Source organism: Gallus gallus, chromosome Z (assembly GCF_016699485.2).
Source record: "Gallus gallus isolate bGalGal1 chromosome Z, bGalGal1.mat.broiler.GRCg7b, whole genome shotgun sequence".
NCBI classification, from domain to species: Eukaryota; Metazoa; Chordata; class Aves; order Galliformes; family Phasianidae; genus Gallus; species Gallus gallus.
This window is the reverse complement of record NC_052572.1, coordinates 3183176-3197986: the sequence shown is the minus strand read 5'-3', so window position 1 is coordinate 3197986 and position 14811 is coordinate 3183176. Positions and strand designations below refer to the sequence as shown.

The following is a 14811-nucleotide window of genomic DNA, read 5'->3' as shown; positions in this document are numbered from 1 at the left end:
AGACAAAAGGCAAACTCAACCTACTATTTATGTAGTTGTTTAAACATGATTTAACCTAAATAATGCACACTGTGACTTGGCCGAGGGAGAAGGAGAAGAGAGAGGTTTGTTTCTAATGAGCTGGGAGACAACACAATTAATTACGTATGAAAGACAGATAACAGACAGCAAACTGTCTACAGTAGGGAGAAACAAAATACCAACGTGAACAATTAAAGCGCCCACGTGACAAAAGGGTCAGCGGTTTCTCATAGAGCAGACGGCTGGGTGCAGCCCCTGGAGAGCGCGTGGGATGCTTGGGGGGGGGGGTGGGGGCTGGCGTGGGGTTTCTGGGCATTCTGTAGATCCTCTGTCAATGTTGAGCAGGCGCTTCTGAGGCTGACAGGCCGCGCTCTGGGCATTATTTTCATCACATGCGCTTTTGACAGCGGGATTGTTAGCTACTAATCTGGGTGACACGCGAGATGAGGAGACGAGCTGTTGAGGTGGGAAAAGCAGAGCGAAAGCTCTGGAGCTGATGAGATACCTTCCTTGAGATGCTGTAGGCTGTGCGGAGGAGAGCTAAGATGAAGGGTGATTCTCTTCCTTTTTCTCTCTCTCTCTGTTTTTTGTTTTTGTTGTTGTTGTTTATTTGTTTTTAGTTTTTTGCTTGTTTGTTTTAATGTGTTAATTTTCCTCATTTCCTCTCAGAGGTGGAAGCACAAATCCCAGATGCCAGCAGAGATTTGTACTGTCTCCCCCACCCCCAACACATGGCAATATTGGTGCCTGTCATAAGTTATTCCCCCTTTCATCCTCCCCTCCCCACAGGCTTGTCCTGCAGTCAGCCTTTGGCTGTAAAGTTTGGAAGGTAAAGGCCAATGGATTAGCCTAGGGAAGGGCCAAAGGTTAAATGAGCAGGGCTAGCAGCATGCAAAGGGCTGCGATTGAAATATTTGCTGAATGCTGACAGGCAACAGAATAGAGGCAGACAAGTGGCAAAATCCTGTTTTCTCCTCTAATTGAGAAAATATTTTGAGTGGTATTCAGTCAGACTGCAAAACGAGACTCTGGGAACGTCAGCCAGCCAGTCCATACGGGAGGACAATTGCTGAAACACCGCTCCAGCTGAACCTGTTTCCAAAAACTTCTCACTTCTGCTTGTGGAAATCCCTGGAGCTTGGTGATTGCAGTTTGCTTCATCATTTTTCCCATGTTGCTACTGATTCTGTGAATGTCTACCAAGCAGAATTTGACCACCTGCTGATGTGTTCTTTGCTGTCAGATAAGACTTTGTGGTCTAGCTTCTTGCATGTCTTATGCTGCTTACCACACTACCTTTAGAGATGCCTATGTTTAAAAAAATTAAATTAAATTAAATTCTGACATCGCGAGGATCCGTTGGCCAGAAAGTAAATGAGCTGCTTCAGTGCACAATTTGGATGAATGGTATTTGAGTATATCCACTCTTAGAGTAGATAAAATTCAAGACAGAGTAATAAAATGTTCTTGAATGGCTTTGCCAATCTGAAGTAAGATCATGAAGGGAGAAAGAGATTGGAAGCAGCATTTCCCCTAGGAGGTCATGTTGGAACCAAAGGGAATTTGTGGTGTCCATATCCCTTGACTCGGTTTTTCTCATGGGTAAGGCTGGTGGCATCAATTTTAGCTATCGCTTATGTAGGTTTGGAGTCCAAATTGGTGCTGATGGAGATGCACTCACCTCTGCTTTGCTGTTAGCAGTGAGGCTGATGCATGACGCCTGCGCACACAAGAGCAGGCGTCACAGTCATTGTGAAAGTACACTGCAGTCAGTGCATCACTGCAACAGGAAACTGAGCCCAAGCAAAGAGAGTTATTTTGTTTGTCCAGTGCGTCACACACAGATCAGCTGTACCTCCTTCAGCTCAGTGCTACGGTCTCTCTTGCTTGGAGTCTTTGGCAGCACCTGGGAGAAGGGAATTCCATCCAGGTATGGCCTGATGTGACCACAAATACTCTGTTAGTCTTTCATACCCTGACATTTTCCTCCAAGGGGTGATTTAATGATTGTCAAGCAACTGACCTAAGCCTTCTGCCTTGCCATTCCCCAAATACTCTTGCTGAAGCTGATAATGTCCCGAGAAGGTTCCAATTAATGTAATTTCCTTTACTTAGAAATCTGTGGTTAATTAAGGAGATAAGCAGAAAGGAAAGGAAGATGTAAAAAGAAGCTGTTCCTTGTGTGAAAAGGCAGCATGAGGGCCAGAAGAGTTTATGTTTCCTACTATATGACTGTGTCATAAAACTTTTTTTTTTTTTTTTTGGTGAGTGCCACAGATGCCAGTACAAGCTTCAGTAGAGGAGGAAGGTTTTTGGCAAGGCTGTACTGTATTTGTGGCCAGCAAGTTACGCTGCATTTGGACCCTCAAAGGCTGATGCTCCTTAAAGATACCCAAGAGAATTTCAGAAGCTTTTTCTTTTATTTTAATAGTCAGTATGGTCTTGGTTACAGATATTAGGATTCATCAGTAGGTCCAAAACTTGTCTGTGGTTAAGCAAATAGAAAGAGCTTGCTTTCCTTCATGGATCATCATCAAGTGGGGTATGCTGAGGTCTGCTAGGATTTCCTTCTGGTGGCTTTTCCTTGGACTGGGAGTGTGGATAACCCTGCTCTTGGGAAAAGAGACATTTACAGCTACACATCTGCAAAGTGTTTGGCATGCTGGATACTTAGCACCACAAATTTGTGACTTCTTTTGGGATTTCTTCAATAAGAACATTGTAATGAGAGTAGACAGCACATTCAGCAACTTACAGTGGGGAAACTGAGGCACTGAAACCCTTTCTCTGCATAAAACTCTCTATCAGCAAGAGCTGAGAGTGAAGCCCTGCCTGGCTCATTCAGTCACAAAACCATCCTTCTGCCTTTAAATCACAGATCTGTCTTGACCTTCCTGTACCCCTCTCCATCGCTGCCTGGGTTGCACAAATGAGAACAAAGTGTCACTTGTTTGCCTCGTCCAAAGAGCTCACTCAAGCAGGTGATTGTTTTGCCTTCTTTTTCAGCCCTCAAACAAAGTGCTGAAAGTGTTGTCCCGTGATGTAAAACATCCTGTATACTCTCCTGGGACTGAATTTTTCTTTCCAAGTGCAAGTGGCACTAAAAGGAAAAGAGGTCAAAATTGCAGGATACAGGGAATAATCCCCAGGTGCTGAAATTAAGAGAAATGTGAGCACTCCTCTGCTCTCCTTGTGGAGCAGGGAGTAAGAGAGCTTTAATGGCTCTAGTTGTAATTGCTAAAGAGCAGGGGGAAAAACTGAATGAGAAGATGAGAATTCAATCACATTCAAGTAAAAAGAAAAAGGAGAAGAGAAGGAGAAGAAAGGAAAAAGTAAAGGAAATGAAGAGAAGAGAAGAGAAGAGAAGAGAAGAGAAGAGAAGAGAAGAGAAGAGAAGAGAAGAGAAGAGAAGAGAAGAGAAGAGAAGAGAAGAGAAGAGAAGAGAAGAGAAGAGAAGAGAAGAGAAGAGAAGAGAAGAGAAGAGAAGAGAAGAGAAGAGAGAAAAGAAAAAGAGAAGGGAAGGGAAGGGAAGGGAAGGGAAGGGAAGGGAAGGGAAGGGAAGGGAAGGGAAGGGAAGGGAAGGGAAGGGAAGGGAAGGGAAGGGAAGGGAAGGGAAGGGAAGGGAAGGGAAGGGAAGGGAAGGGAAGGGAAGGGAAGGGAAGGGAAGGGAAGGGAAGGGAAGGGAAGGGAAGGGAAGGGAAGGGAAGGGAAGGGAAGGGAAGGGAAGGGAAGGGAAGGGAAGGGAAGGGAAGGGAAGGGAAGGGAAGGGAAGGGAAGGGAAGGGAAGGGAAGGGAAGGGAAGGGAAGGGAAGGGAAGGGAAGGGAAGGGAAGGGAAGGGAAGGGAAGGGAAGGGAAGGGAAGGGAAGGGAAGGGAAGGGAAGGGAAGGGAAGGGAAGGGAAGGGAAGGGAAGGGAAGGGAAGGGAAGGGAAGGGAAGGGAAGGGAAGGGAAGGGAAGAGAAGAGAAGAGAAGAGAAGAGAAGAGAAGAGAAGAGAAGAGAAGAGAAGAGAAGAGAAGAGAAGAGAAGAGAAGAGAAGAGAAGAGAAGAGAAGAGAAGAGAAGAGAAGAGAAGAGAAGAGAAGAGAAGACAACCAAAAAAGCTACTTCATTATTTTTTTGATTTGTGGATATTTAGAGGGTAGCAGGCCTGATAATAGTACTAAACCACATTTTGCAGCAGTGATCATGGTTCCCAGCCATGGATCCTCGTTTGCCTCCGGAAGTGAGGAAGGTTTTATTTCATTTCACAATATATGTTGTGTTACATTTGAATGAAGATGTGGAGCTTAAACTCCAAAGAGACTCGGACCTCAATACCCACATGTATCTAGCATGCAGACTATGAATCTGGAAACGTGCTTTATGCTTAGAATTAAAATATGAAGAATGAAATTTTCTCTGTTTTTATTTCCCTCCCTGCAAATCAGAAATATGACAGCACAAGTCACCTTCTGTGAAAAAGAAGGAGTTTCTAAGGTCTACAGTCACTTTGAATCCCAAAATGATGTCTTCTTTCATTTTGTTTGGCCTGCTCTGGTTTTGAGTCAAAACTAGAGAATACAAAAGCTCTTGAGTCGGTTATGCTTTTGGTTTTTGTTTGAATGTGAAGCCCAAAAAATGAAAAGGGGGAAGGGAGACAGGAAATGAAAATTGAAACTAAGAAAGAAGACTTGAAGAAGCCCAAGAGAAATGGAAAGTCTGAGCTTTACCGAGGTGCCTTCATCTGTGACGATCTGAAGCTTGAACTAAACCCACTGTGAAAAATCATACTTCATGCAGCAGAAAGAAAAAAGCTTCCCTCGGGAGATCAGTGAGTCTGGCCCACTCAAAGCTTTTAGCTTCTAAAATTGTATCCATAATACCAGTGTCGTTTGTTAGAGCTTTGTAGTGAGAAGAGCTGAACTGCTTTGGAAATTGGTTTTCAGGGGAAACTGAGTCTCAGATATGTTAGCTGAGTTTCCAGAGGTTATATGCATGCTACACGGTTGTTTCAAAAAAGCTTAAATTTCACAATTTCCAGGTTAGTGATATCTCCAGAGTCTTTTTCACATAGTCCAGTGATATCCAGTGTCTTTTACACAGTTGCATAGGACTGTGTATTGAGAAGATCCAGCTTCTGACCAAAAGTTTTGAAATTCAGCCAGTCTAATCTCTTTTTTTCCCTCCCTTGTCATGCGTTCTGTCTCATTCTCCGTGGCTCATTTCTCACAAAGAGGTTAACAGATCCTGCTGCCAGTCCCATGACACAGAGTTTCAGTGAAGAAGTGACTGAAAACAAATCTGAGTAAACGTCTTGTTAGGGTGTTTGTAAACTGACTCAGCAGCCCAGACCTTGATTTTTATCTTCCCAAATGATGGTGGGTGGAAGAGATGATAACAGTTCAAAGAAATTGAGTTTCTAACATCTGGGGCCAAAAGGAGCAACTGTGCTTTACCGTAGGGGCTGTCTACATTGTAATGTTACTAACTCAGTTAGTTGCTTGCCCCACTTCTGTAGCGTTTTGTAGCTGAAATAATGACTTACCCATTCCTTCTTCATACAGGAGTTATTTGGAATATTTTAGAAATTGTAGATATAGTTTATCCTTCTCCCATGATTTTACTTATTACAACTGAGTCAAACATGGTGTTCTCTTATAGGTGCAAACTTGTTTAATATATGTGAAGTAACGTGGGTAGGAATTTGAAGCAAAGGAAAAACCTGTTAAAGTTCTGTTGGAAAGATCGCCCTCGAATTTTGAATGGGAAAAAAAAAAAAAAAAAAACCCACATCCCTGTCTTCATCAAAAGTGTAATTATTTTGTGAAAAAGAAAAAGTGCAAAGTTGCAGTGTTTTTCAGGCTCTGGAAGTGTACATGGAAATCTATGTTGCTTTCACAGGATTCATATGGAAATAAAATGTCTTTTTGGGGCTGTATTTGCCTCACACTGGCCAGAGATTTTCTATTACTGCTGCCATTCTGGTATTTTTACATCCAGTTCTTGCAGACATATGAAACAAAGAGAAAACCCTGCAGATTTTCTTGCTACTTACTGCTGGAATGGAGGCAAATATCCTGGCTGGATATCTTAGCAATTGGATTTGTGGCCTACTGTAGTACAAGACTCAACGCCTTGTAGTTTCTTGTATTCATCTGAATTTCTAAACAGGATACGGAAAGAGTTGATAGGAGTATTTGGGAAAGGTAAAGGACCTTCAAATCCCTTGAGTGTGTAAAATGAATTCTGCTGGCTCTGATAAGTGTGGTTGCCAAGCACCTGATGGGTTGGTAGCTGTGAGATGGGGAACTATCAGGGTGAAGGGTCTCAAATCTTAAAACTGCTCTCACATCTTTCCTGCTTTGGACTGGCAATGTGATTGGGTTTCCTTGGCCACCACATCAATAGTTCCCAAGTATTCTCCCTCCCAGCATGGCTAGGTCTGATACAGCACTGAGACAGCTCTTCTTCAAAGATCACAATATCCTTTGGTTTTGCGTGGCCTGGGTGGGCAATCACATCCCCCTAAGTTTCACTGCTAGTAATTGTGTAATAGTTTCTTGTGGAGGTTGAATGACCCTGCTCTTGATGGATCCAGGATGTCTGGATTTGTCCAATGTTTGGATAGCAGGGCTTTTCAAGGTCTAATGGTTTGTTGGAGTAAATCAATGAGTCACATCTGGACACTTGAAGTTTACTGAGTGGTTCTGAAATCGCGTGGTTTGAGACGCTTCTGTTAGTCTAATTGGAGAGATAAGTCCTATAATGAAAAGATTTCTTGCTCTTAAACATGGGCAGAGGGTTAGAATCATGGAGACTTACAGGGACTTACCAAATACAAAACACTTGCAGGGGGAAAAGAAGCCCAGGGACTCAAAATTGGGTGGAGGATAATGGATCTACAGTAAGTTACAAGAGCACAACTCCATAGAGGTGATTTGTGGTAAGGTAATAAACCACATGAGCAGAGTGTGGATCAGCAGGGGATGTCAGCCAAAACCTGAGGTGGAATTCAATGCAACACTAATAATATAGTAATGAGAGGACTGTGTCTTAACAATGCAGTATGCAGATACAAACTATTTTGGAGCCTCTGTAGACAGAGTAGAAATGTGAAAAGATATTTTTCTGTTTTATTTTGGTGGTCAAAAGCTGCCAGAGCAGATGCGAAAGTTGTTACCTGTGAGTGGGAACCTTTCAGCACCTCCCAGGGCTTTCACTGCCAGTTACAAAATGGGGAGCATCCTTATTCTCTTCATCGGATGATTCTGTTCGTTTTCTGGGAAGTTGGCATCTCGTAATGGGCACAGTGTTCACAAGTCAGCTCGGATGCCATTAGCTCAGTGCCAATTACTCTCATGTCTCAAAACAAAAACCAAACAACATGCAGAAAACCCTCCCTTCTCCTCTTCAGCTCTTCCCACTTTTGCATACGGCTCTGAGCAGTGTTTTATTGTTGACTTTATTTCAGTTCATTGTTATTCCTAACCAGGGAGTTCTGATTTAACATTGCATAGGACAGACTGTGATAGACAACATTCCCCTTTCTTTCTATCCTATTTCTGCAGAGTATTGAGAGACATTCTCTGTCATGTAACCTTATGTTTCAAAGAAAATCCACGCAGAGGAATTAGATTGATTTCTGTCTCTGTGTGCTTTACTGCTCACCGGAACACCTTCCCCGTGTAGTAACACCTAGTATAAAGACCAAGGAACTTGGCTCAGTAGGTGCCAACTCTTGGGAACACAAATGTTCAGCTGTAGGAAATATTTCTGTTGCAACCACACTGTGCAAGCAATTAGGTGGTGGATAATGGATGGTCTACAGTAAGGTACAAGGAAATGACTCCATGGAGGTGCTTTGTATTGAGGTCATAAACCACAAGAGCGAGGTGTGGATCAGCTGGTGATGTCAGCCAAAACCTGTGGTGGAATTCAACTCCTGAGTGGGAGTGGACTTTCCGTCTCTACTATTGCTGCTTCTAACAGATTGGTTCCCAAAGCTGGAGGCCTTGCTGCAAAGCGGCCATGGCAGTGCTAAAGGCAGAAATGCTGCTGTGTTTCAGCTTTAGGCAGTTTTCTCCTTTCTGTTTCACTATCACAAAGTATTTTTTATTCACAAAACAACTCATTTCCAAAACCATAATGGCTGCAAACAGAGGAATGAGCACACTTGGAAAAAACTCATCCTGCTCTGCTGCAGTCAAGCTGCAATGTGAAAACATATGTGTGAATCAGAAGATAGCACCAACAAGCAGGATCACCTCTTCTCCTCTGTGTTTGTGGAGGACTCAGGTGTAGACACACCACTAATGGAAGAGCTCTTTCCTTAATGGTTTCTGCATGAACACCTTTCCTTCTGGGAAGCACCTGGGTTTCTCTATGCCCATGTGCAAGCCCTGCTGTATCAGAAAGGAGAGGTCTGTTCTTTCTCCCTGTTTGTCTCTCCCTGCAGGGGCTTCCCTGCCATGATCTCATGGAGCTCTAGTGGTAATTATTGTCATCTCATGGCTCAGCGGTGTCTGCTTTGAGATGAACCCGGCGTATGGCTTTTGATACCTATCTCAGTGAGAGGCGTGTGTTTTCGCACACACACTTCTCCACTACCCGCAGTCTGTGCTCTGCAGACAAACACAAGCTGAATTCTGCTTCTGTTTCTGGTAGGTAAATACATATGCAACTGGGTAAAAGGACTGGAATGCAATTAAATTCCTTATCACCACGTGCACCAGTCTTTTCAAGTATAAGCAATGCGTCACTGCAAATTAAGAAAAATAAGCAGTAAAAGGTGTTGCAAATGCAGTTTTCTTGCCCCTTTTTAATTTTGCTGAGTAAGTAGCTTTGTAGTTTTCATTTTCTTTTAAATTATTTTCCAAGGTTTTTATTTCTTTTTTTCATTCTTTTTAGTTCTGAGGTTTTCATTTCAACATGGAGAACACAAAACTTCTAATATTTCCACAGCTGTGCTCACAGACTTTCTTCCTAACCTGGCACAAACCGTTAGCGATGGCCCTGAAGTTTCGTGAGCTTTTTCATTTATTTTCTTTCCTTCTGAAGTAACGAGTTATGTCTATGCTCAGAAATTCTTAGGGCCTAAAACCTGCTTGTGTTTAGGAGAGTAGTGTGGGCATAACCGGGCACTTCAGATTCATTCTGCTTTTTCTCTTTTGATTTCTATCCTTTTTTTTTCTTTTTTCCCCCTGTTTTTTAGGGTTAAGAGCTTTAGAAACTAGTATGCATCAAAACCAGTGCAGACCTGCCCCTCCCTGCATACCCAGTCACATCCTTGCTTATCTGCTTGAGGTGCCATACAAAAAAAATTGGAGAGTTAAGGAAAACCTGAGATGGGCAACACAGCTGTTGTACTCTCTGCAGTCTGTGCACTTTCTCCATCCTCGTCCTGGAGAGATCTCCGTTTGCCTCTTCTGGCTGGAGGATTCTCAGTGGGAAGCTCCTTGCTGGAACACCATGCCTTTTTGCCAGGGGAGCAGCACATGGCCTGATCCCTCTGAACAGGTTAAATAAACAGTAGTGTGTTTGGGTTAATTGTCACTGGTTTTTCTGCTCTCTATTACTGATCTATCTGGGAGTCTGGCCAAGGAGCAGATGCGAGAGACAGCATCATCACATCCCTCCTCGTCCTCATTGTGTCTGGCTTCATCCCTCTTCTTCTTCTTCCTAACCCCTCCCTCCCCCCAACTACTTTTTTTCCCCCTTTGGCTGAGCAAATAGGCCAGATGGCAGTGAGGAGAACAGACAACAAGTGAGCCATGGCATATGGGCAGCCTGTTTAATTTCAGCTCCTGTTGGGAAGTTGCTTGCAGGGAGATAAGTTACAAAAGCCAGAGAGAAGGAAGAGTGCACCTTGGAGGGGAGGAGCAGGAAGAAGGTGAACCTTTTTCAGATGAAGCAGCTCAGCTGAGGGAGGTGGTGAACAGAGGACTGAAGCCCTGACTACACTTCTGGCACAAAGCAGTAAATTGTTTCCAAGTCAGTGTGTAGGAAGCCTTGTCAGCTGCACGTGAACAGGAAAGATGGAGATTCTGTCCTCAAACGAGGAGGAGGAGGATGCATCTCTAGTTTCCATCTCACTGCCTACCCCTAGGCAAGCTCATTGCTGTTAGGAAGTATGACAGGAGGATGTTCTTCCAGCTGCAGGAGAGGAGTCATGTTGCCCATTGTGGTTTTTATTTGTGCATATGTTTGTGTAGGCATGCACGAATGTGCGTGCCTCCACTTTTCTCCGCTTTTGCTTACGTGTTTTGTTCATACATTGGCATGTAAGAATGTGAGATCATCTACTGCATGCTTCTCTGGAGGAAAAAGCATTACTTTTTAAGGTTCGTTCCTTTTTTAACAACACTAAGTAAAAATTGATGCATACCAAAAAAAAAAAAAAAAAAAAAAAAGGCAGATTATTGATGATTTATTTACAGCTATTACCCTTCTCTCCTCATGTTCATTCATTCTGTTTTCCTTTTTGGGTCCAAAATGTTGTCTACAAACGTCTTGCTATCTCTTTATGCAGTTCATGCATTTTGGCTTTTGCTGAGGGAGACCACAGTAGGTCTTGCTTTGAATGTGTCTCAGTAGCTCAGGGACGAAATTAGACTTAATTGCACTAAACTGTATTTATGTGAGGTTTACTGGATTCATTTTGGTGAATGGGGACTTTGGGAGTTTGGGTGAGGGTGGGTCTATTTCTCATCATTTTTACAAACATGCTAATTTTGCATCAAAACTGCATTGGAGTGTGGTCGCCAAAACCACACTTCCACTACAGTTGTAGAAGAAACTTGCAAAGATGTATTCCTTTTGATGCTCAGTGGGATTTGGGGTTCCTTGGTACCTGCTCCCATCATCTGGAGCAGGAGAGTGGGACCCCAGCTCTGTGTGGATGGGATTCAGTTGGGAGCTGCATGCTTGCACTTGGTGGGATGAGGGAACCTCTACAAACCAATTAGCTCTGGAAATATCAAACCCTGTTGGCAGAATACAGACTGTCCCAGATCGCCGTTGCACTCTTCTCCTGTATAAAGAACTCTTTATATGACATGAGTTCTGCGGAGAAGTTTTAATTCACTGGAGAGTCTGTAGAGAAATTATTACGCATGGCTGGCTTGGTGGAGCAGAATTTTGACTTCCAGCTTGGGCATTCCTCCAGTGATTAGTTGTAACATGAAATAGAAACACAAACCTGTGATTTATTGGTGAAATATTTAAGATAGATTGTTAAATTATTCAAATAGCAGAGTTTAACGTGAGCATGCAAGCAAAAAAAAAAAAAAAGTCATTGAGATAAGAGCTTGGCTTTCTTGACACTTGAAAAACTTGTGTTTGGATTCACTGTATATTTGAAAGAAAATCTTCTATTTCAACATGGAGAAAGCACGTTATAGAATGAAAGATTTCAGCCTTATTATCCCACAATAAAACTTAACCTTGAATCTTCCTCCACCTGCTCTCCGCAGACTCTGTTTCATTGGGATTGCTATAAATGGTTGCAGCCCTCTGTGGTTTCCTGCCACTCTGCTACCACATCTTTGGGCACATGCCCAACCTGGCTGCAGTTTTCCTCTTTCTATGAATGTTAATGGAGAAGCTTTTTTTGTATTACTGTAGATAAACCAGGTGGTGACTGCTCCAGTCTCCCTGCCTGGGGTTTGAATATCACCTCATTTTGTCCTAGATTTTTTTTTAATTTATTTTTTATTTTTTAATGGAGTCTTAATACTACATTTCCAACTATTCAAAGTAAAAGGTGTTGAAATTGCTAAGTCCTAGAGAATGTATATTTTTGATTTTGGTTTCTGTGCACCTAAATTTCTCCAATTTGATGGAGATTACTAGCTCCCACAGCCATCTCTGTTCTGAATATAATATCAGCGTGACACTTTAAAAGCAAAGTTGATTGGACTTTGACACATCTCCAGTGAAAACACATGGGAAATACACATCAAAATCCATAGACAGCTTTGAAAAATTCAGCTCTTTCTCTTCATTTACTCCCATTTCAGCACCAAAAAAAAAAAAAAGAAAAGAAATGTTTTTCAAGTCTGACCTCCTAATGTGAGCTCTCCGTCTTGGGTTCTGCAGCTGAGATGGAGAAAACTTGCAAGGTCTGACTCTTTCAAAGATGTGGCAGCTGAAAAGGAGATAATTAGGACAGGCAAATCCAAACAGCACTTTTGCAAATTGTATTTATCCTTTTCTTTTTTTGTGTGTGTGTCTATATTCTACTTCTCCACCTGCCTTCAAAGGCAAGCTGATAAAAAAGGATTTGCTTGGCCTTTTTGTTGCTGGTGCCACATGCATGGGGGGAGGGTGCTGTTTGTATGTTGTGCTGCAAGACAGATGCTGCAGGTGAAATTACCCCAGAGGGGGCAATCCCATCCAGAGGGGAAAGCTCGTGGTACTGAAGCCCTTCTTTTTTTATATTTCTGTTTTTCGGGGCTTGGCTCTGATGTTGGACCAGTTTCTTTATGGCTTTGGATGCATGCAAGTGTTTATGGAGCAATCAACTCTTTCAGCAGCAGCAACCATCACGTAATGCTTCGGTCTTTTGTAGTGGATTGTGTGTGTGAGAGCTGAAAGCATGGCCAGGAGGGAAAGGGGTTTGCTTAAATGTGAAATACAGGGCTTTCTTCCTTGGAAAGAGCCTGCCTGTGTTTCTTTATGCTTTTCAGCTCAAGGCTGAGAGCGAGCATGCGTATGTGCGAGGGCGTGCTCACATCTGTGCCCATACAGTTGCTCAAGTGGGAAAAAAACACATTTGTGGTTCACACAGAAGGAATTTCTGATGAAGACAACAGTGCTAAGCAGAAAGGCACATCCTGATCTCTGGAAAGTGAGGGGCACACTCAGGCACACATACTCTCTGGGCTCTGCATAATGCGAGCAAAGTGCTGCCCTTTAATGAACGTAACCTATGGCGGCTGGGATGCAGCCGGCCAGACCCCACCATTAATAAACTGGGAACATTCTTCTCCTTTTTAGTCCCTTTCAATGCCAGCCCTGTGGTTTGATCTCCCTTGAATGCTGCTCCCCCTCATTTGGGGCTCCAATTCTGAGAAGATTTGGTGCATTGTTTGAGGTCGCAGGATGTCGGATTGATTTCGAAGCTTTTGTATTGACTCCGGGCTCCTGAATGAAGCTGTCATGTGTGTCTGTGGTTGGCTAGCAGGCTGTCCGGCTGCAAGCTGTGCCTTCCTTTGTTGTTTAGGCCTCATTGAGCTGAGGGAAGAGGCTCATTTCAGGGTGATTTACCACCACCCAAACACCAGCTGTCTGTTGTACTCCTGCTTGCCTCCACCTTGGATTCAGTTCCCCCCTTCTCCTCTCCCACTCTACAGTGTCCCTCTGTGGGCACTTGGGCATGATTTCCTCAGGACTTCTGTGTCACCCTTGCAGAACAGCATAAAAACCATAAATACTAATTATGTTGTTCATTTCAGTGTTTTTTTTTTTTTAAGCTCCTCCATCCCCCCTTTAATTTTTCATTCCCAGGGTTCACCATTGTGGTGCTATACAATTGTGGTTTTCTTTTTGGTCAAAGAATGAACTGTGTCTGTAGGAAAAAAAATACATAATAAAACCACCACATTCTCCCATGCTTTTTACTTAGTGGTCCAAAATAGTGCAAAATGGTAGTGGTTTCAATTAAAAGTAGCTGTGAGTCTCAGCAGCATGGCAACAGGTTGAATTGTTCACCTTTTTTTTCTGCGCGGTATCAGGCAAGTTAGCTGCAGAGGGGCTCCCCTGTGCTGGAAATGTTGGGATATTTGAAAAGATGATGAAGGAATCAGAGAAGGACAGCACTGCCTACCTGCATGCTCACTCCTGAGCAGGGTATTGCAATGCAGGAGAGATGGGGAGAGCATGAGACATTTGAAAGCCAAGGTCAGATCTAGCCAGTGGGACCTTCCAAGGAGAAATGGAGTCTGTCCCCAGGGCTAAGTCCCAACTTGAGTTTGCATCAGAGAAGCAAGAAACAAAGTAGGATGTGTGCCTGATGTGTGCCTAATGAAGGGGCAGAGGACCTGGACTTTCAAAGGAGGTGCTGCATGAGCTAGACTTCGGTGGCTGCTGGCACTGTCCCACTTTTGGCAGTGTTCACAGCTTTGTTGCTCAGAGGTCTTTGGAAGTGTGAGGGAAAGACTGTGCCAGTGCCTTGGGGGTGAGGGCATTGCCAGTATTTTCAGTGGCTGCTGCTCAAACATGAGGAAAGCTGACGAGGGTTGAGTAGATTAGTGCCTAGAAAGATGTGCTAGTGGCAAGCATGGTGAGTGGCATGGAGTTGCTGACCCAGACCACCCCTTGTGCTGCTGTCTCTGGCCACAGGCTTGGAAGAGCAGGAAGAAGACCCTTACAGCTTGTGATACCTTGGGGTGTGTAAAAACCTGCTTTGAATGACTGCCACCCCTCAGAAGGGTCAACTTTGGATGTTTGTGCAATAGGGTGCAGAGCCCATGAGCCACTGAATGAAATTGTGTTCATCATCTGGGGACAACAGAATGGCTGCATGAAGCTCAGTGACCAAATTTTGCTTCTCATTTATTCCCCCCCCCCCTTTCCTGCTTCAATGAGACTCTAGAATCCTCCCATGAATCCCAGCCAGCTCTCCCCTAGCACAGAGCCTGGCGGCTCAGCAGAGGCCTGCCAATGCCATGTGCGTCATGTCTGACTCTTCTAAATGGGGCTGGCAGCTCCAAGCACGGCAGTGATGCTGGTGTTTGCCACAGCCTCCGGGGCAGCCCCGGCAGCAGGGATTTGTGTGCTCTCCGGATCCGCTGGCGTGAAGCGAGTTGTGAC

At 43.8% G+C, this 14811-nt stretch overlaps 1 protein-coding gene across 3 annotated transcripts in view; it reads left to right on the top strand.

Annotated features, from left to right (window-relative positions):
- SETBP1 (SET binding protein 1) overlaps nt 1-14811 on the top strand; it is a 269348-nt gene that overhangs the window by 34813 nt on the left and 219724 nt on the right. Inside the window, exon 1 of one of the 3 annotated variants that reach the window (XM_046905640.1) lies at nt 4689-4831. The exons of the other annotated variants lie outside the window; for them this stretch is intronic. The gene's annotated coding sequence lies outside the window, so the exon portion shown is untranslated. Of the gene's footprint in view, nt 1-4688; nt 4832-14811 lie in introns of those variants that run through there. 3 annotated transcript variants of the gene reach the window in all.